The sequence below is a fragment of the Calonectris borealis genome, chromosome 6, assembly GCF_964195595.1.
Source record: "Calonectris borealis chromosome 6, bCalBor7.hap1.2, whole genome shotgun sequence".
Lineage (NCBI taxonomy): Eukaryota > Metazoa > Chordata > Aves > Procellariiformes > Procellariidae > Calonectris > Calonectris borealis.
This window is the reverse complement of record NC_134317.1, coordinates 27,129,373-27,150,556: the sequence shown is the minus strand read 5'-3', so window position 1 is coordinate 27,150,556 and position 21,184 is coordinate 27,129,373. Positions and strand designations below refer to the sequence as shown.

The window sequence follows — 21,184 nt, the reverse complement described above, 5'->3', positions numbered from 1 at the left end:
GCACGGCTATCTGTAACTTAAACAAGCAAAGGGATCAAATGTAATTTGGTCACACCTTCTGACAATCACAGCTGCCCACGCTAGCTGGGAAAATATTTCTTACACTGTGTTTGGTTTGTGGCTTCCTAGGAAGAAGGAATGGCTGTGGATATCTTTTCTTGGGTTTTTTTGTTGTCATTTTTTCTTTTCCTGGTGTGCCAAAAAGAAAGGACTTGTTTGGCATCATGCTCTACGTCGTTTATGGTCTTTCTGTATCATTTCCAGAGAAAGAAATAGTTGTTGACACTGATTTAGAAATTAGGATTAAACTGTCAGCGTCATAACTGCCAACCAGTTGAGCAGACAGTAAAATGATGAAAAGTGAGAAGACAGCCTTATCTTAGGCAGAGTATATCTCAGTGTCCTATAGTTCCCTCAGTTGGAACCCCTTAAAATGATTGATTTTTTTTTTCCCCTCCCAATTCAAATGAGCTGACCTTTTTCAAACTAGGCACTGTAAAAACTTCAGTACTAGTGTCTTCTCAGCTGTTGTCTTCACCAGTGATGCTCCATTAGCAGTGGCAATTGTGAGAATTCAAAAGAGGGGGGGGAAAAAAGGCATGGAGGAGAGGAGGGAATTGACTTGATTGATTGGGCTATCAGAGAAAACATCCTTTGACACTGAAACCCTTGGTTACTGTTGACTTGACTGTCTGAGGCGGTCTCTGGAGAGACGGTAGGAGTTACAAGGATGGTCCTTTCTCTTGCACTGGTTGTTGTTCCACTTCGGGGTGCAAATGCTGGAGCAGACCAACTGGGAGAATTTAGATGCCAGCAACAGTATGTGGCTGCTTGACATGGATTCCTACTCATTTCAAAGGTCTATCTTCTCACAGAGACACCATTCTTCTCACATTCAGTAAGCTTTCCATACCCTGGCAGGAGTAAATAGTCTCAGCCAAAGAATTCCTTCTCCCAAAAGAAGGTGAGATTCTCCTGCCTTCCTCCTCAGCTCTCACGTTAGCAAGGTAATGCTGGAAATCATTTATTTTCTGCCATTTTTGCGAGAGTGTCCATTAGCGAGTCCCAGACTCTCCCTATTGTGTTCTTTTGCCACACTCACGTACTCCCATGCACGTTTTGAAAAAAAAGATTTCCTTAAAAAGTAGAATTCGCACATAATTTTTTAGCAGTACCTTTTGTGCAGTGATAAACCTTATGTTGCTAGTGTGGATGTATGGACATACTGCCCATGTCAGTATGAGAAGGGCCAGACTACAGCATTCTTTTTTTCAGTCATCTTGCCATAGTTCTTTCTTCTCCGCCTAACAACGTACCACTTTTCTGCAATTTTGAGTTAAATTTGAAAGACTACTGCCACAACTCTAGCGGTCCTGAAAACGGGAAAGGATAGTTTTCATAGCCTACCCAGAGGGTTGGCAGCTCACCTATCATTCTGTGTATCAATCAGTATCCGTACATCCTTCCCATACCGTTTACCCTTAAACTAGCCTCTGAAAACCTCTGCCTGGCAAGCAAACTTTGCGAAAGGGTCAGCAGTAGTATCTCAAAGCTGGTTGTGCACCTGAGAGGCCATCGCCAGTTCCTTTATCTTTGTTGTTCCCTTCATTTAGACACCTCAGAATGGGTGCATCCCAGAAGCTGTGAGCATCTGCGCAGTGACGTGTGTCAAGCTCACCTGGACCAGCCCCTAGCAGAGACAGCTGCCAGCAGCAGCTTTGGGCTGGGGAGCATAGAGGAGAACTTGGCCCTTGCTCTGCCCCGGAGTCACCCCGCAGAATTTCCAATGACAGTTTCTTCTGAAGGCTCTAATTCTTCTTAAACCTTGTGTAATTCAACATCAAAGTTCATATCTAGCTGTGCTCACTATTGCTTTTTTCCCTCTTCAGATCCAAATCTGTCGCTAACTGCATTTTCAACTTTTTCAAGTTCTTGGGTCTTTTGAAGTGTCACTACGCCTGTGTTCCCCACGGCCTATTCCTCAACCTGCTTTGCACTGTTATCGAGGACTGAGAGATCCTTTGTCCTAAATCCTCAAAGGAATATTTCAGTTCTTTCTTTATCCATTTCTGAGCCAGCTCTGTCCCTTAGCCTGTGCACTTCTTAATTTACTCTTAACATTCAATGTGTTTTTCTATGGGCACTTAAAATTCATTCTTAACTTTCCTCATTTCAATCAACATTCACACAGGGACACTTGCATGTGTCTTGAATTGTCATTTTATTAAAACCCTTTGCTCCTTTAACCATTTCAATTACCATTTTGTATAATATCATTTGCATTTGCATGGTACCTTCACCCATAAAAGACAAAAGTTTTTATTCTCTCTTAACAGATAAGTAAAATGGAATCAGAGAGATTAGAAAGGTATCTTTGCAGCTCAATACAACTATATGGTCTCCAATGCGTGAGCTTAATTGCATTGGAGGAAAATACTGTAAGGACGATGGATTGACATGTAAATCAAAGTGATATAAATCACAGATCTGAATCATGGAACCTTGATTTGAATAACCGCTTTTAATCTTGGTTTGCATTTGCACTTTTAATTGTTATTCTAAAAATGTTTGCTCTTACTGGTGTGCATAATCATTCAAAATTGCAACTGCACATAGCCTTTACTCCAGCTGGATATTTCTTACTACATACTGTTCATATTCATGTTTGTTTAAGCAGAAAGTTTAACATATATTTATTCAAATTCTATGGTAGAAACCTTAACTTGCATTAGAAAATAGTTCACTACATTTTCAATTTTTTTTAATTTGTATCAAGCTGAATGTACAGTTACAGTGCAAAAGATGTACAAATTGAGATTTAAAAAATGTTATTAGTAAACCCTTTTTTTAATTATGTATCTAATAGCATCGTTTATTAAAACATATATTAGCACTATACTAGTATTAACTACACTTAGTGAATTGGAAGCTTGTTTCTTGTCACTATAAGCCAGATTTTAGCACTCCAAATCTGCAGTAGAGGTGTAATGAGATTTTCAAAACTGCACTGGCAATCAGGTGCCTGCTTCCAAAGAAATCAATGGATAGAAGGTGACCTGTAGGTAGTCTTGAAAATCCCCAGAGACGTCTGTTTGCAAATGTTCTCAAAAACCTGTGCTGGGGACCTTCAAATTTCTGAAATTAATTGAGTTCGTCCTCACTTGCTGTGTCTATTCATGAATTTTGACATACCAAAATAGGCTGTTCTTTTCAACTCAAAATTGATCTCATTACTGTGAATGACTTATTTGGAAAAGAAGTACGTTTTCTCTCTATTCCTGCTGAACTGCAGCACAAAGTCATTCGGCCAAAAGCTTTTCTGCAGTCCTGAAAATACTTACAGCTTCAAAAGTAAACAGAATCTATCATCTGCTCTGTTTTAAAGATAGATATAGAAAATACATTTAGTCAGTAGCACATTATATATGTTGTTAATGAAATGGTTGAGATAATGTAAAAATCTAAAAATGTTTCAGTGATTCTGTATATAATTTAAGAAGTAACATTCTTTAACTCATTAGAATGGGTAAGGTACTTGCTAATTAAACATGGTTTTGTTTAGCAGTAAATTAAATTATACTAAGTGTAAGTCTCAGCACACGCTTGCTCTGCACATAATTTCACATTAAATTTTAAATAGTTTTAAGATGAAAAATAATCTTTCTGTTTAATATATTTTGTATTACTTCTTTGAAAAACTATTTTTGTCATCTATTCTTCCGTCGAGCTAGCAGCAGACCTCATGAAACTTTTCAAACTTGCTCAGCCCTGAACCCTGGTTTCTGTACACAGTTGCCAAAACCCTCTCGAAGTCCCTGACAGCAGCGCTCTCGCTGTTTGACTCCTCAGCCCTTTTCCCTGCGGGTGGTTCTGCTGTTGCTTATCATTCTCTAAGCAGCCTCTTATTAGAAAGCGATGAACAAGTTTTTCGGAGTCCTGGATCTTTCCCCAGCTGACACAACAGCCGAAAAAAAGAGTAATTTTCTGTGGGATCTGCGTGCAGAAAGTGTAGCAAGAGATGTGAGAAGAACCAGAAATGGGAAAGCGATGCCTGGGGGAGAAGGGACGGGGCCGGCCTGGGCACGAGGGGGAGACGGGCCTACGGTTCCCAGAAGCCAGGCCGCTTCAGGCCTCTGTGGCTGCTGACCCGGCGGGCAGGTGGTCTTAGTGGTGCAAAACTGACGCGTGCCTCTGAGGGGCCGTGCCCTGAGCGGGCCGCCCCTGGGCTGGCTTGCCTTTTCTTGTCCTCCAGTGTTTGGGCAACGTTGTGTGAGGCCTGACTCTTAACCACCCTCCTCGGTGAGGCCCAATGGCAGTGCTGCTGAGGGCGCACGAGCAAGACACCTATGCCGTAATTAATGACTTCTTTGGGTAGAAGAAGCCGTACCGCTGCCCCGTTTGCCCCACACCTCGCTACGTCACGGCCGGGGCAGGCGAGCCCCAACCCACGCTCCTGTCAGAGCCGGCCTGGGCCGCCGCGCCGCCCCTGCCCTGCAGCGGGCCGGGGCGGGGACCTCGCGGCCCGGGTGGGCGGGAGGAGGGCGGGAGGAGAGGGCCCAAGCGGAGGAGCGACACCCGCGGAGGGGGCTCTGCCCCCGCGCGGTGCTGCGGTGCCTTCCCGCGCCGCCTGCTGCCATCTTGTGGGGAGGGGCCCGCGCTGCCCGCCCGGCGGAGGGAGAGGGCGGCTGGGAGCAGCCCTGCAGCGTGTGCCCCTGAGGCGGCACCTCAGTGCCCCTGAGGTGTTACAGCGGGGTTTCTGCCGGGGCGCCCCGTCCCCTCCTCTCCCTGCGCTCACACACAGCCAGGGGCTTCGCCAGGACGGACAGCTGGGCCCAGTGCAGGTCATGGCCTTCGTCAGAGCAAACGCGCCAAGCCCCTCTGCGCTGTTGATGAGGCGATGCGGGGAAATGACGATGGTGCAAATGTCTCTCATGGCCACGACTGTGTGTATATTGGTCATAGGAGGCACGTGCGTCAAGGCCGCATGCAGTATTCCTTTGCCCAAAGTCGCCTTCTTTGCCCAAAGACCATGAGGCAGGCCTTCACGCCGAGGGCCACAGGACGCAGCACCGCCGGGTTCAGCTGCCCTCAGAAAATCCCCAGAAACCTTTCAGAGAGGATGCTTTGCCATAAACAGCCATGTGCCAAAAGCGCCGCTTAACCTTTCATAACATAGAAATGAGAAAACGCTACCAAAGGATATTTTTTATGATGTGAAAATTGTCATGCTGTGTAAAAAGAAAAGTAGACATTTCAGTTTGACATACTAAGAATTATTATTTCAATTCTAACCGGTAATTTTAAATAATTTCCATTTTATTCTAAAGAATGACGTTTCAAGAGCTTTAAGAAAGAAATGTTTCATTTTTGAATCAAAGGAAATGTTTCATTATGTTAGTTTTTTTTTTTTTTTTTTACTTTCCTTTACTTGCAGCTTGCTGCAAATGTGAGCACTTTTTTGTTTTGTTTCAGGTTAATCTAACACAATTTTCATTTTGACAGATCTTCAGGCAAATCACAGTATCTGTTATTTATACAGCTCTGTCTGTTAAAGCAGTAAGTGATATTCACTGTGCTCACCACTTTAAGGACAAATTGAGGCCCTAATCCTGTAAAGACCTACCTATTTTTATGGGTAGAACTGCTTACTGAGCATAAAGTTAATCACATTAAGCTTGTAAAGCACTAGAGATCTTAGAATGGAAAACATTAGAGATGTGCAAAGTAGTATTTTGACTTTCAAACACTTTTCCCTTTCTCTGCCTTTTCCTGCTGAAGGATGGGGGGGACTCATTCAAACAGAATTAAAAAAATTTTTTAGTTAGAATCTCAGTTCTGCGTATTTTCTTTAATGTTATGCAGAGACCATATTCTTGATAGTAGTTGTATTTCAGTTTAAAATAATGTCTGTTTGCTCAATTCAATTAAACTTCAAATATTTTATTCCGATCCTTCATTCTAAAATACCGTATAAACAGGATGGGTAAGAGCTGTGCAGACATGTAGAAAATTACTGCTCACCTTAATTCAGAAGGTGCCCTGAGTAAAGCTTTTTTTACAGCTGGGATAATGCCCTGTTTGCTCTCCTTTCTCTGCTCTCTGTTCTCTTCAGAACACGGATCTCAGGGTTACTGACCAAACCAAAAGACATTGTGCTCTTTGCTAACCCTCTTCTCTGCACCCTCTCCCACCCAAAGTGCCTAGGAGCATGCCTCCGCTGTAGACTTCACTCAATGTCATAGCTTAGGTGATGCTTTTCACTCTCCTTTTTTCACATGTGGAAAAAAAAAAATCATACATCAGCTTGAGAATGCTTTACATTCAAACAAGTGAGACAGAATGAGGGATAGGCTTAATCCCAGTTTTGCCTCAACCAGAGTTTGAAATGGGCTTTTCTCAAAATGTATTCTGAATGAGCATGGGAGATGTTAATTTTGGCATTCACAGTTCCACCTGGGCCATACTCCTCCTAATTTCTTTCTTCTTTCACTCTATTTTTCATCCTCTCTGCTGTAATTTTGCTGCACTTTCTCACCGTTCAAACAGGAACGGACTCTGAGACCTACCTCCTCCCCCCTGCACTTAAGATGGCATGATACCTGATAGATACAGGTTGGCAGAAGACCAGCAGTTGTTAACAAAATGCATTGTTCCCATGTTGGGCAAGACAGAAATAGAAGTTAAGAAAAAAAGCTTTCCTGCGAGTGGGAAGTCGGAGAGCCATTGAAAGTTGTAAGACAGCCAGCTGTAAATCCATGCCTTCGCGCTGCGAAAACGGCTGGACTTTGGCATGGATGGTACCAGGCAGGTTCTGCAATGCCAGTGTCACTTGCGCACAGCTACTATTGCAGGGAAGCTGTAACACACCTCAGGGCAAAACTCTTAGGTTTTATCCTTAGCATAGTTCAGGTTTAAACATATGTTGGAGTTGCTGATCATTGTTTACCACTTAGGGTGTTTAAAGGTTAAATTGGGCTCTGGCAAGGTAGGTCCTCAGTTCGCATGGCTCTGAAGGCTCCTCTTTATTGCCTCTGCAGCTATGCTAGACTAGCCTGGCTGGCAGAGGCCCTAGTACAGATTCAAGACATGCTGACAGAAGGAATTTTTTGGCTGGTATAGCTGCACCACATTCCTGACTCATATAAGCAAAGACAGCATTTTTCTGCTGACGTAGCTGAGCACATAGAAGAGGTCTGCCAGCATAGCTAAGAGAACTAGAAGTGTGGATTTATTTTTAAATTAAAAAAATAATTATCTATCATGATTGTTCAAGAAATCTTGCGAATCTGAAGCCAAAAGGCTCTAGAACTATAAAACAAATGAAAAAATCAAATATTATAATTAAAAAAATCTCATTATTTGCAGTAATGGGAAAGCACAGGTTGTGATTTATGTTTTCTTGCAACTGGAAACATTGCTATTTGATTCGTGTGAGCCCTTCCCTTGTGCCCTGAAACCATTGCAGTCAGTGTAGTCATGTGTTGACAGAAGTCTCCATTCTTTGGGCAGAAGCAGGGCGTAAACAGCCTATAATGATTGCTTAAAGGCTCAAACATCTTTTTTTTTCTTCCCTTTTCTTTCTTCCTGGTACTTTTCAGGAAATAAGAGAGTATTGGTACCTCATTTCTTAAGTACTCTTAGTATTGTTTTATCAAGCAACAAGGATTTTTTTTTAATTAAAAATCGATGGTATAGAAAATAGTTAGCATGTCATTGGCAGAAAAACACAGGAAAAAAAAATCTTTGTGTAAATCCACAAGATGTATCACTAGCGACAATCTTAATAAAAGTTATCTCAAGTCAGAAGATTAATGGATTTTTTAGCAAGTAAATATAGAAGCAAAGAAGAAATTTAGACATTCAGGTCAGGCAATCATGTAAGTAAATATATTCTTTAATTTATTAATGAAGATCAGAATCCTGATAAATTGTTTATTAAACAGAGCTTCAATATCTTTTGTGTCTGTAGCTGAATGTATTTTAAAGAGTTAGGCAATACATGAAAGATTAAAATAGCATTATTCACTAGTCTGTCACAGCAGGGTGACCAAGTCTGCTCCCATTAAAGCTGTCATTGCCATGTTACCTAAAATACCTACACTTAGAGACTGAGGTAAATGTATACATGAAATATTTTAACATTATCAACCAATGAAAATAAAAGTAGCAATTAATAATCTTGCACATCAGTGTTCTGCTGCAAACATCAGTCTTCTAATTTAGTACACATTTCAAACTTACTCTTCATGGATTTGAAAGGATTTGTATCTGTTAGGTTTGCCACTGATGCAAAGACAAGGTGCCTTCAAACAAGTTAACGCTGTTACTGTGTTGTGTGCCCACTTCACTCTAAGTTTTTCCACACAGATTGAACAACATGCTATGATGCTGACAAGGCACTCAGAGGCAACTATATGTTAGTACATAAAACATTTTTAAGCCCAGCTTTGTTTGCTTAGAATATTAACCTTTCTGGTTGAAATTTTGCTACAGATTTTTTTCTTTTTGCATATTGTGTTTTGGCAATAAGCATTTCAGCCATTTTAAATGAGGAAAGATTGAAATGTCATTTTTTAAAATAGTAATTTTTTAAAATAGATGATATGAAATATAAACAATTACAGCACTGAAGTAATTATACACAATTGGCACTGCAAACAGATCAAGTTCTCCAATGCAGTTCTGTATTCATAACTTTGTCTTACATCTTTTATAAAGAAATGTTTTATAAAGAAAGGACACTTTACAAGGAAAGCATTGTCATGACAGTAATTCCTTTATGGTACTTTACTATATTTTATGTAAAGATACCTGTGAGTGAGGCGTCAGGTGAATGCATAGTTATCTAATAGCGTGTATCTGTGTATTCCGGGCTGTGAATTTGGGTGAGTGTGCATGTTTGTATATAATACATGGTGTATTTTAATATCTAGTTAGCTATTCAAATTATTACACCTTACTAGAATGGAGCACAATAAATTTTGGCATTTAATGACATTATGCATAAGCTCCAAGCAAGCAAAAAAAAAAAAATAATGCTGTTAACATGTCAGTTGTACCACAAGTGAACAAAACCATTAATACTGAAGTTAAACGATGTGCTATAGCCATAGGCATATTAGGGGAAATATCTACCAAACAGGTTCCAAAACTTTTGAATAGAAGAACCACTGTTTTTCGAATTTTTCATAGACCACTGTGCCTCCATATTATCAATCTTTATGAACACACAAGAGCTGTAAATTAATGAACACGTAATGTGTTTAAGCAATTCACGCATAAATTTATGAACATGTTGAAGTGTGTTTTTTTGTACTTGGAGCACCATCTACTGGGAAGTCAGAATTAATGAACATAGCTCTACTGTTTCTTGGGATCAAACTATACCATTTTGTAAAAAGAAAAATACTGTAGCGGGGATAGCTATTAAGTGATAAACAAAACTTTCTTCATAATTGAATTTTACACTGTTATCAAATATAAAGGGGAAACTAGAGTATTGGAGTGAAATTAAAATTTTGTAGACTTTAAAAAAATTATTATCCACAAATAGATATCATTAAATAATGCAAACTTGCATATCTCATAACAAATCTTTACACATACAGTTTTATATTTTTAGTAATATCGTGGTAGCCATACATTGGAAAAACTGTTACTTCCCGAATTGAGATCAAAGCTTTATTCTTGACTGATCTTTTTACTATATATGGTGAAATAATAACCCAAGTTTACGATGTAACAAATCTCTTAAGACTCAGAGCTAGAATGTAGTTTTGTGTAAGGAAATCTTCAGAGAAGGAATTCAATGTAAGTTAGAAACTGGCAACATTCAGCAAGCATAAAATAAAAACTTTGCAATATACCTGTAATTCTCAAAGAATAATTATAAGGAGCTTACCTGCTACGTTAGTTTGCTGTCTGCATCCCCTTTTTTTGTTGTGGTTTTTTTTTCCATTTCTGATTCCTATCCTACCATTCTTGTTCAAGGAAAAATGGGGCCAAAGAGCGGAGCCCGCGGTTTGTGGGCTTAGGACAGCAGAAGGTGGCAGGAGATTGATCGTAGCGAGCATTGGTCAGTTTATGCTCAGTTTGTGTAAGGAATTTATTGTGACTGTGGCAGAAACAAAAAGTTAAGATGAAGAGGGAGAGGGGGGAAGAAGTTGCCTTGCAAGACCTCTGAAAAATGCTGTATGACATCACAGCGAAATGAAGGAGACAAAGAAACTAGGGGTTATTCCATTTTATAGTTACTGGGTTACCCGAATACCTATTGCCTTTTCTTACTGTTTCCTACGAGACCATGCCTGGGCACTGTTTCCTGTCTGACATGGGGACTCATGCAGGTCAACTTCTCTAAAATCAGCTTTTGTGGCTCAGTAATAGTTATCTACTAGATCTTGCTGTCTCTCAATAGCTGTGGTTGTTGTTCCTTTTAGCAACTTGTGGCTTGCTTTAAAACCTTAAAATTAAATAGCTTCCTGAAAGGAGCAATGCTCAGTTTAAACAGTTACGATACAGCAGAGTTAACAGAAACTCAGTTGCTAGTCTATGTTTCTGATGCTGTTTTCAACTGTGATACTACGTCAGATGTCTTGAAGCACAGTTCTTGATAGCATTAATTTATAAAGGATACAATACTGAATTGAGTCTAAATAAAAATCTGTATGGGGTGCTACTTCATTATTTTTTTTCCTTCTGAAAAGAAAACTGGCACTTCTTTTGTGAGTAGAACTGGATGAATTGATTCAGGTAAGGAAGCTACCTGAAACATTTGACAAAATTTTAAAAGGATTAAAATACCTGCTGGAAAATTTGGAATAGCCCAAGTCATCTTGGGAGGGTTTGTTTTTGTTTTCTTCTGTCTGTAGTCCCAGTCATTTTGGTTTTGTTTTGGTGTTTTTTTTGTGTTTTTATAAGCTTCTTATACTGGTACTTTGAGACATAATTATCCAAGTTTTGTAGAAAAGTCTATCTTCGAGGAAATTTTAACCAGACAGAAATGGGGGGGGCAGGGGTGTCAGATACCTGACCTGGAAATATGTCCTTGCAAGCTTACATGTTGTTTGCAGATCCAAATTCTATGCAAACTTCTTTGTGCTCACCTTTACCAAAGATCTTAAGACTGTTCATCACTGTTGTCTTTATGGAGATGGGAGAAGGTTCAGTTAAATTTGAGGCTGGACTGAAAAATCCGGCACTGCGGACGTTGACTGGACTGATACTGCCTGTACAGGTTGGGACGCAGAAATCAATGGTTCCTCTATCTGGCGGACAATCTAAAGGGAAAGCTGTCTTACTGTAACTAAGAATAAAAGGTATAGGAAGACATCAGCAAGGGAAGAGTTAGCAAGAGATACAGAAACACAAAGGAAAAGTCTGATAAATAGAAAATGTCATGAAAATGAATAGGTAGACAGTAGGAGAGAAAAAGAGGAATCTGTACAATGGGAGAAAACAGGGACTGAGAAAAGTTCAAAGAAATACTAGCTTAACCTCAGTAACCCACTCACACTGGAAGGGCAAAGAATCTCATTTAACATTTCTTAGGTTTCAGAATTCATTGTACTTTGAAAGAATACTTGATAAATTATTTAGGCAGTTTCAACTGAGATTGGAAAAATCCCAGCCTGTCAGAAGCTAGGTTAAAAAAGGTTGGTGCTGTATAAATAATTTACTTCTTTGGGGTGGAAAAAAACATACAAATGCTAGTGTTTAAAGTAGAGAAGCACTAAACCTGCTGAAGCTCACTAGCCTTACAGTGAATTTAAGCCAGCACTACAAACTGAGTGCTCTCATTTAAAAGCAGAGGCTATGCCAAAGCTAAGTTATCAAAAGAAGGTCAACGTTAAAGATTCTACAATTCACTGCTTTTATACATTCACCCTTTTAACACCATGCACATACTCCAGTTTAAAAAAAAACTGGTAAAAGCCTCTGTTTTCATTTCTCTTAGCAACTAATTGAAGTAAAGCAAGCTTATCATATAAGTGTTGGCTTTTTTCTTAATTCATTAGTTTTATTTCTATAAAGCAGACACCCTCCAGCTTCATCATAACAATCCACTGTTCTTAGCAGATAGTTCCCGTTCCAGTCAGAATTGCTTGACATTTCAAGGGAACTAAAGCAAGGGGTTGGTTTGTTTGTTTTTACATGGAATAATTATTACTCATTGTGTTTATTATAGTACCTTTTAAGACTAATCACCATAGTAACAGAAGAAAGGAATTTTTATAGATATTTATATATTCTATTATGGCTTTTATTTCAGTAAGTACAAGTGCAGAATTTGGTGACAGCAATGCCCTTCTACTCCAACATACCAGCACTATGTAACATTTTGAGTAATGTCACTTAGTAATATATAGTGAGCACAGTAGCTGTCCCCACTGCCAGCATAGCTTTGCTGGCTGTCATGAGACAATGCTCCTCCCCAAAGACACCATTCCATGAGGGGCTTTTGTCCCCCATTCCTCACGGAAGTCTACAGAAAATGAGGTGACTCGGCAGCTTAGGAAGGATAAGGCCCTAAAGGCGGTCCTTATTTCTTACTTCTGGCCACTACAAGAGCCCTCGGATAAATAACTAATCAGCCTATCACTTAATTCTGTGTATGGTCAATACACTCAGTGGCAAAGACGATGAACAATATTTCTAGCAGTTTGACTGACATGTATCAGGACCATCTCAGATTTGTGGCTAGAAGGAGAAAATAAATGCTATAGGTCTGGTAGGTGACTAATGGATTAAAGCTCTGCAGAAAGGAAGTTAGCTAGGTCACAATACCTAAAAATTGTTTAGTGTGTGCACTTATATAAAACTGGAATTCCGCTTGTATGCCTCCTACGCAGGCCAATTAGCTCACTAGTCACAGCTAGGATATTTGCATCTCAAAGTTGCTGTGCAAAGTCTGTCTTGATACTTGTCAGTAGAATTATTATGCGTTCCCTGTGAGAAGATGTATTTAGACTTGATTTTCAAAGCATCGCCACTGTGAGAGAGCATGCCAGGGCAGCCGACCTGTGGGGGAGGCTGGGGGAAGCAGAGTCCTGACTTTATTAATGCCCGAGAAACGTAAAAGCATATGGCCCACAGCGTGACAACATCTACTGCAGGCATGGCTGTGACGCAGCCTTTTGCACCCCATAACTAGAAACGTAACACTTTCTATCTATCTTCAGTGCCCTCAGTATGTTTTTTTTACTAATCCATGTAATTTCATTCTGTAATACTGATGTGAAGAAAATTCCTGTGTTTTGACCTATTAACCCCAACCACCTTTCAGTTCTAGAGGCTCTAGTAATGATCTCCCTTCTTACCTCTGGGGCTTTAGCCAAGTAGAGTGGCAAATCCCTGCCCTCCTCAGCCTTTGGCCAGGGACCCCTCTGGATGTTTCAGGGACTTTGGGCTGGAGCAGAGGCAATCATCTGTTATCCTGATTCTTGTCAGCTCCGAGGCCTGTATTCAGTAAGGATTCTCACGTAATTCTCACCAAAACAGGATGTGCCTGAAACACTGGCTTTAATTTGGTATCTTTATACTCCATATTAAATCTTTTAACTGCAAGAGCTTAATGAAGAGGTGATAATAAAGGCATTGGCAGCTTTCTCTTCTGCATTTACAATGAATATTTTTTACGTAAGTAGTGGGCAGAACATAGATATATGTTCCAGGTTGTCTAGAAGCGCTATGGATGAAGAAAATGACCACCCTCAGTTTTAGTAGCAGCATATTGATATGGTAGGTAAGACAACAGCTTGTAAAGTCACGTGGAGTTTGCAATCTCTCTAATAGGGAACAATAACGTTTCCCTATTAGAGAGATTTTTCAAAATAAAGTGGCAAATCCAGTGAAGAAAATATTGTCCACAATGGAATTCCCCCATTTTCAAAGAATAAGCTAAGCTAGTTCAAACTTACTGCAAAATTGAGTTCATATTTTGTACACTTGAATTTAAAAAAAAAAAAGTAACCTTCAGAAAAATCAAGCAATTCCTTAATATTTGTTGTTGATCCCTTCCAAATGAGGCTTTATCCTCTGCTCATCATAGATCAAGGGGTTTACCAAGGTTTTATGTATTTATTTACTATTTTTTCCCAGATTTGCCAATTATAGCATAACAAATGGAGAAAGGTAAACAACACTAAATAATTGTAATAAAAACTGAACAAAAAGAAATGGAGGATTAGTTTGCTTGTTAAATTTGATGTCAGTCTGCTTTCAGAATTAGCTGCCTAATCAATATTTCTTCTCTTCCCATTTACTTACATCAGCTACCAGAGGGTAAAAATCACTAGTGGATAAATATCACTAAGGATAAAAAAATCTATTTCAGTGTTATTTTGTCTTATATAGAGTAATAGTCACTAGATGGGAAAATACTGATATGGCTAAAGAAATAAAACTCTTAAGCGCCTCTGCCTTTTATTAAAGCTAATGCAAGCTGGAGAGCAGGCTCCCTGGGGAAGGGGTTTCAAGAGCCTCTGCAGATCCCTACCCCCCGGCGTATCCCGTTGCGCTACTGGGGTACCTCTGCGAGAACAATTCAGACTCAGCCACTAATAGAAGATATGTGCAACTTCGGGTTAAATTCTCCGTGTAAAAAGTGATGTAATGACACACACGGGCCGGGAAGTGTAATTTTTAAACTGGTACAATATATTACTTCATGTTCTTGTTGGTTGGCGGTAGGAGGTAAGACACAGGAAGGAGATGGAAAGGGACTTTGTGGTGTGTGTTTGCAGCCTGTTCTTACAAGGTGGCTCTCCCAGGGTGGGTGTCAGGAAGCATCAGTTTATCTAAACTGATGTAGCCCATCACTAACCTGGCACAGCGCTGCCTTCCAGGCATCCCACTGGGGTCTGCCTCAGCGCCAGTGCCCACAGATGCCAGAGACTGAAATGGAAAAATGGGCACCACAGCTACTGCTGTGGTTATTGGAAGCATAATCACGGGGGCCGAGCTGGGGGAGGAGTGTTTAAGCTGCATTTTGTTTCTATTCTTGCATGGCTGCATAACAATTACCGACCTCTATTGAATCTCTCCCTGTTTGCTCCTTGGCCGTGTAGCTACATGGGATGCAGCATCCAGGCACGCCCCGGCATTGTTGCTCGCCTGTTCTGCACGAGTAGGGCCAAGGAGCACTGCGCGGCCGGGGCTGCCTCCGAGATGCCTGGGCAATGCTCTGCCGTTCCCCGCGGTTCCCATTTGCATCTCAATGCCAGAACTGGGCCGATGAGCTGGGCTCCCTCTCGCTTACACCAGAGTAATAATTGATTTCAGGCCTGAGTAAGTCCATTGAGCTCAGCTGAGTTTCTCCAGATTTACACTGACGTAACCGAGATCAGTTTGTGACCTCTGTGTAAGATGAAACATTATTATTAAGCATTTGTCCTTTTGCATTCATGAAGAGCCAAGGACACACTACTGACAGTCATATGCTAATAAGACAAGGGAGCAAAAGACGACTGAGGAAGGAAGAAATAGTTTTGGTGCAAATCTTTTATAATTCCGAGACAAAGGTGAACAGTATTTAGATAGAGATGGATCTGACAAACATACTATATATAGATCTAAACTTTCATTCCCATGATTTCAAAATGCTTTTTGCATCCAGTTCAAAAAAATGAGTTACCCAAATATTCACTTTTCTCTTTCTCTCATTGAACTTTATGCTTTCATGTGAACATGCTCACCTTACTTCACAGTAATGCTTTCCTTTTTTATTTTGAAAAAAATTCTTTGAATATTGTGTTATAACCTTGAAAATGAAATGCAACGCTTTGGTAATTATATATTGATTTGTAGTTCTATTTCCTGTTGTAAAAAAAAAATCTGAATTCTTTGAAATTTGAGATAAAAAAAAAATTCTAGAATTTCTCTGTGAAGGAAACATGCCGTTCCTGCCTGCTGACCGAGCCTTATCCTTTCTGTGGCAGTAGGTAGGTCTGTCCTGTCCAGAATTCTTCCTCTGTGTTGCGTTACCTTCAACTGCCATCGCATGGCAGAGATCCCCAGGTCTGCCTGAGAATGGTACACCACGTCCACCTGAAGCTCCAGGGCTCGTTACGTTACTACTTGCCTATGTGGAAAACAGCAGGAAGAATATCGGAAAACCTGAGCATGTTACTCGTTTTGGAAAGACTGACTGTAGCAAGCACAGTTCAGCACCAATGTCACAGTAAGATCCAACACCTTCATCCTGCCACCAGGGGAGAGAGGCAAGGTCCTACATCGTATCACTCCAGTCCCAGCTGGTGAGAACACCTGAAGCGGGAGATGGGCAGATGAACCACATCACATTGCTTGTCTGCTTGCCAACACACAGGCTGCCTTCCCTTCTGAAGTTCATCTATCAGCTTTTCACATTTCTGTTCCCCATCCTATCATTACTCAGTTCTGCGACAACCTCTCATATAGATGCTGGCAAATGACAAACATGGCTAGGAAATACAATGTGAAACACTTACAGATTATATATGCATAGCTGCATAATGAGTATCTAAGAAGAAAGCACATTTCTTGGCAGAGTGGATTTAAAGAAAGTCCTAAAAAGTCAAAGCCAATCCTACAAAGTTCTGTCTTTCTGCTGCCTTTCACTCTTTTCCTTCCTGTAATTTTTTTTTTTTTTTTTTTTTTTTTTTTTTTACTTTGTCATAAAGCAGTAACGTCAACACAGCAAGCCCAGCTCTCTACGCACTGGTTACTAGCTGAGGCTATGCCTTTGATGTTGGGAGTGGGATCTGACTTACTATATGTTTCAGTGAAGACTTTTTAAGGTACCATATTTTTTCAGCTAGCAAGTAAAAGGAGACGATCCATGCTTTTCAAAGAATGGACATGTTTTCCACACTCGCAATGGTCCTTACTTGCTGACTGAAATATAATTCAGACAGCACTTGAGAAGAATTGACTTTCTAAAATCCCCACCATCCCTGCAGAGGTACTTTGGTCCAATTTTAAAGAGATATTTCTGTTCCTGGTTTTGTTCAGTTTTAAGATGCTACTCATTTTAGTGCATCTTCTTTTGCAAATCCCAGAATAAAAAGAAATGTTGCAAGTGTACAAGTCAATGCTGTTTGAAGAGAATGTATTGTAAAATTATCTCTGCATCCTTTTTATACTGTGAAAGTGCTGAGAGCACTTTGATGTGGAAAGGATAAGATATAGTAATCTGAGGGGCTGCGATGAAAGGAATGACGTGCTTTAAGCTGGAACTATGCAGAGAAACACACAGAGTAATGACAGCTTCACACAACATCTAATTTGATTCCTTCTTTGCACCACAGTGGAATCATTAAACCACAGCCATCTGCTAATGAGCAGGGAGGCTTCTGAACAGAGGTCGCCTTTCTCCCATATTTTGTAAAATTCACTCCACCCCAGTTATGAAACCATCCATTATCTCCTTTTCTTCCACAACATTTTGTCTTTGGTGAGTTTACTGTCACATAGAAATCAAATCAAGAAAGGGAAAAATTAGAGCCTGCTTTTGCAATTGAAATTACTTCTAATTTGAAGTAGAAATTACTTCTACAGACGGGGAAATTAGTTACAAATATTCCTAAAAAAAAAAAAAAGCAGACTTCCTCTCCCAGTGCAAAGCTGGAATACTATTGTTTCAAGCAGGAGTAACACTACACACGCGCCTGCAGATCATTGCTCTACCAGCAAGTGACTTGCTGTGTGGGATCACACTTGGGTATTGCCACCTCCGGTTGGCAAGTGTTGACTACAATTGTCAAGGGCAAGAAATTTCAAGAGCAGCAAAACTATTTGCTGTAGTGGGAAACGAAATGTCATTAATACAACCGTTCAAGTTTCGTATTTGTCTGGGTCAATGCTAAAAAGAACAAACTTCCAGATAAAGGCAAATGCTGACTTTTGAATGCTAGAAAATAAATTCATCAAGTTATTTTTATATCTATGAATGTTAGACACTGAAATATTTCCTAAAGCTCAGAAATTTGTCGGATTATTAATCAGAACAAAATAAATCCACTGAGTTGCAAATAACACACTGAACGCCTCGTGAAAAGGCATGCTAATTAGCTGTACCACAACTTTCCTGTGCTTATACCAAGTACAAAACACAAGCCCCAAAGTGTCTGTAACTATTACAAGGCACCCAAAAAATTATAAGAGTACTTGTTTAATTTTCTCAGAGTAGAGTTCATTCTTTCACCCCTAAGGTACGTGCTGTGATGCAAACAGACTGGAAAAACTAGATGTGTGGTGTCAAAGCTATGAAGATCCATAAAATAGCGATTGAGAGAGTAGATCTTTATTTACATTTATTTGAGAAGCCAGTATAAACTTTAAAAGATTGTTTACATAGATGCATTTGACAGATAAATTACAGCGCATTTCTTTTATTATTATTAGGGAATCTATTTAGTTATAATTCTAATACAGCAAGGAATAATTAAGTTTTTAAACTCAGTGAGATAAAGAATGGACATACTCTGCGACCCAAAATGAGTTTATAATTTCCATGTAAAAATATTCGGTGAATGTGTAATGAAGCTGAGGGAAGCTGCAGAATCTAGACATCTCCTATGCAGACAACAAAGCTACGTGTCACAGAGTTAAGCCTAATTCTGGTGCTGCTCCCACGACCGAGAGCATAGTTTTATTCTTTGGAACTTGGGAATATCTAGGAATGCTGTGATTTATTTCTTGTATGTGTGTTTTATAGTACTTTCTCATACTTATCTTCATTCACGCAGATCTGTACAACTCAGAAATAACCACATCTGGCCAGCTGCACCCTTGATCTGAACAACATCATCTAGTTTACTGCTTTACTGCTCTGGCACGGATCTTGTCACATCAAAAGCCTTTTACACTTATTTATCAGTCTGAAAGGCTCTATATAGTGTCCAGGTAGAGTTCAAAGTGCTGGCTTCGACCTCTAAAGCTCTCAGTGGCCTAGGACCTGGCTGGAAATCGTCTGTTGTTTAAATTGAGATATACCTAAGAGAACTGGATCACTCTGCTAGAGAGAGCTATTCGCAGGCTATTTTGAGAGACCATGCCTACTCTTTAAATTTCCTACTTCTTTGGTAGATGAAGTCCTGAGCTGTTCCTGCGACAGGTTATTGAAAATTATTTAAAGCAATTATTTGCATATGTATGTTTTTTAATTTCATTTATAAATTTCAACTTACAGCCAACCCATGCAATGGGATGGAGAGAAAGACATAGAACTACCCAAAACACTGTTTGTGGTAGATGTTTTCAGGGTTAGACAACATTAGGGCACCAGGGTGGTGTAAGAAATATTGGAGGGGAACAAATTTTGTTTGTGGAGGAGGCAGCTGTCTTGAACCAGCAGTAAGAGCGAGGGAGCAAAGCCGGGGGGTCACCAGCGCAGCGGGTGGCCGAGGGCCCTGCTGAAGGCAGAAGGTGCCTCAGCTGGGCAGTGGAAAATCAGCTGAAGTGTGTGAATGTGTGACTTTGATAGCCTTGCACTTACACGCTCCCAGCTCCTCAGTTTTGGTGTGAAATAGCCTGGATTGCTAAACACCACAGCATGCTGCAAAGCTCATCTGTCAGTGACTGTGGTATATGGGACTGATGGAGAGACTCTGTCTGCCAGGACAGGGAGTTCTTCCTTTCCATTTCATGAATTTTAATTTGTCACTGCTGTATAGGGTAACTGCTGTGTAAGGCGGATGCTCTTACCTTTCATTTTAAATTATTTTGAAATAGTTTTCATTGGTGTGGAGCTCATTGATAGGAATCTTTTTCTTGCTTTCCTTTCCAGTAAGGTCTGTTACCTCAGGAAAAGACCGACCATTACGGAGAAATGAAGGGCCATGCCCGCTTCTCCTGGCTGTTCCTCTCGCAAACCCAACCTCAGCCTGCCAGCCACCATCCCCAGTCCCTTTCTCTCCCTTTCTCTTCCTTTGCTGCTCCCAGCAATGAGCTAATCAGAGCTAAATCTTTAATGCCCATGCACAAACTTGTAGCATCACTCTGCTGTACACCCTTTTACTTAACCATAAAAATTGCTACTTTTCCATAGATAACTACATTAATACACTATCAAGCAGTCAGATTAGACTGAGTATCATCTTTTCCAGGAAGATCCACGGTCCAAATTGTCCTGTCTGTATACGGTAGGTAATCTGCAGACAGCTTTGGATTATAATTAAATACACTTACAAAACTAGTTTGCAGACTGAAGCCACTGATTAATTTTCCACAAATCCCACCCTTTTCTTTCCTTTTTGCTTACAACTCTTCTTGTACTCTATGGTGCTAATAGTACATTAAATTCAATTCTACACTGAATGCAAAGGTTAATGAGGGGATTTTTTTCCCAAGTGGAATCCTTTCCTGTTTTCAAGCCCTCTTTTTCTCTTATCCTTCTCCTTTCCCTCGTGCTCTCTCTGAATGTAAAGGCTTATCGACAGATAAACGGTCATTTTTTCGTTTCCAAGTTTTGCTTTAAAAAATTCCTCCTTTGAGGATGATGAATTTACTAGATGCTGTGATGATGATTCCTCAGTTTTTCAAAAGTCATGATGCTGTCAATCAACAGTTATGTATTACTCGGAAAAAGTAGTGGTGACTCTTCACATTTAAAAAATGCTAAAAAATTATATTGCTTCAGGTGATTATAAAAATCTGCCTCTATGAGATTTAGAGGCTAGTCATGATTATTTTCATGTGTATTTCATGTATTTTAGGGAAAATGCCTAATAGGCTTTTTATTTGTATTGTTATGACTCTGCTGTAGCTAAAGCTGTTCCTTGTTTACTCTCTCTTTGTTCTTCTTCACTTCATGCCATCTTTCTTCTCTGCTTATCCACACACAAACAAACAAACAGTGCTTCCCGCTGCCTCCTGGACTGCCGCCAGCTGTCCTGATGTCAACCGGCAAAGGACAAAACCAGCCCAGCAATAAAGAAACTCGCCCAGAAGCAACGCTCTGCAGCCTCGGCAGACAGCGCATCCTCCCTGTCTTCAGAATGCCAGCAAAGATGTCCTCTGCAGGCAGAGGTCTCCATACTGGAAATATTAGAAGAATTCAGGCATTTAGTTAACTTTCTATTATTGGGCATAAAATAAGAAAACCAAAATAAACTGTCTTTCGACTGTCTTCAAACCAACATCTCTGGTTGCAATGCTTGGCAGAATTTTTATGTTTAGAGATTAATATACTGGTGAATAGTTA

General features: G+C 40.1%; 1 long non-coding RNA gene across 2 annotated transcripts in view; it reads left to right on the top strand.

The window, feature by feature from the left end:
• The window catches only part of LOC142083638 (uncharacterized), a 29,009-nt gene extending 8,089 nt beyond the window's left edge, over nt 1-20,920 (top strand). For both annotated transcript variants that reach the window (XR_012674125.1, XR_012674124.1), the window contains exon 3: nt 20,838-20,920. This is a non-coding gene — a long non-coding RNA (uncharacterized LOC142083638). The remainder of the gene's footprint in view (nt 1-20,837) is intronic.
• Nucleotides 20,921-21,184: the final 264 nt, after the last annotated feature.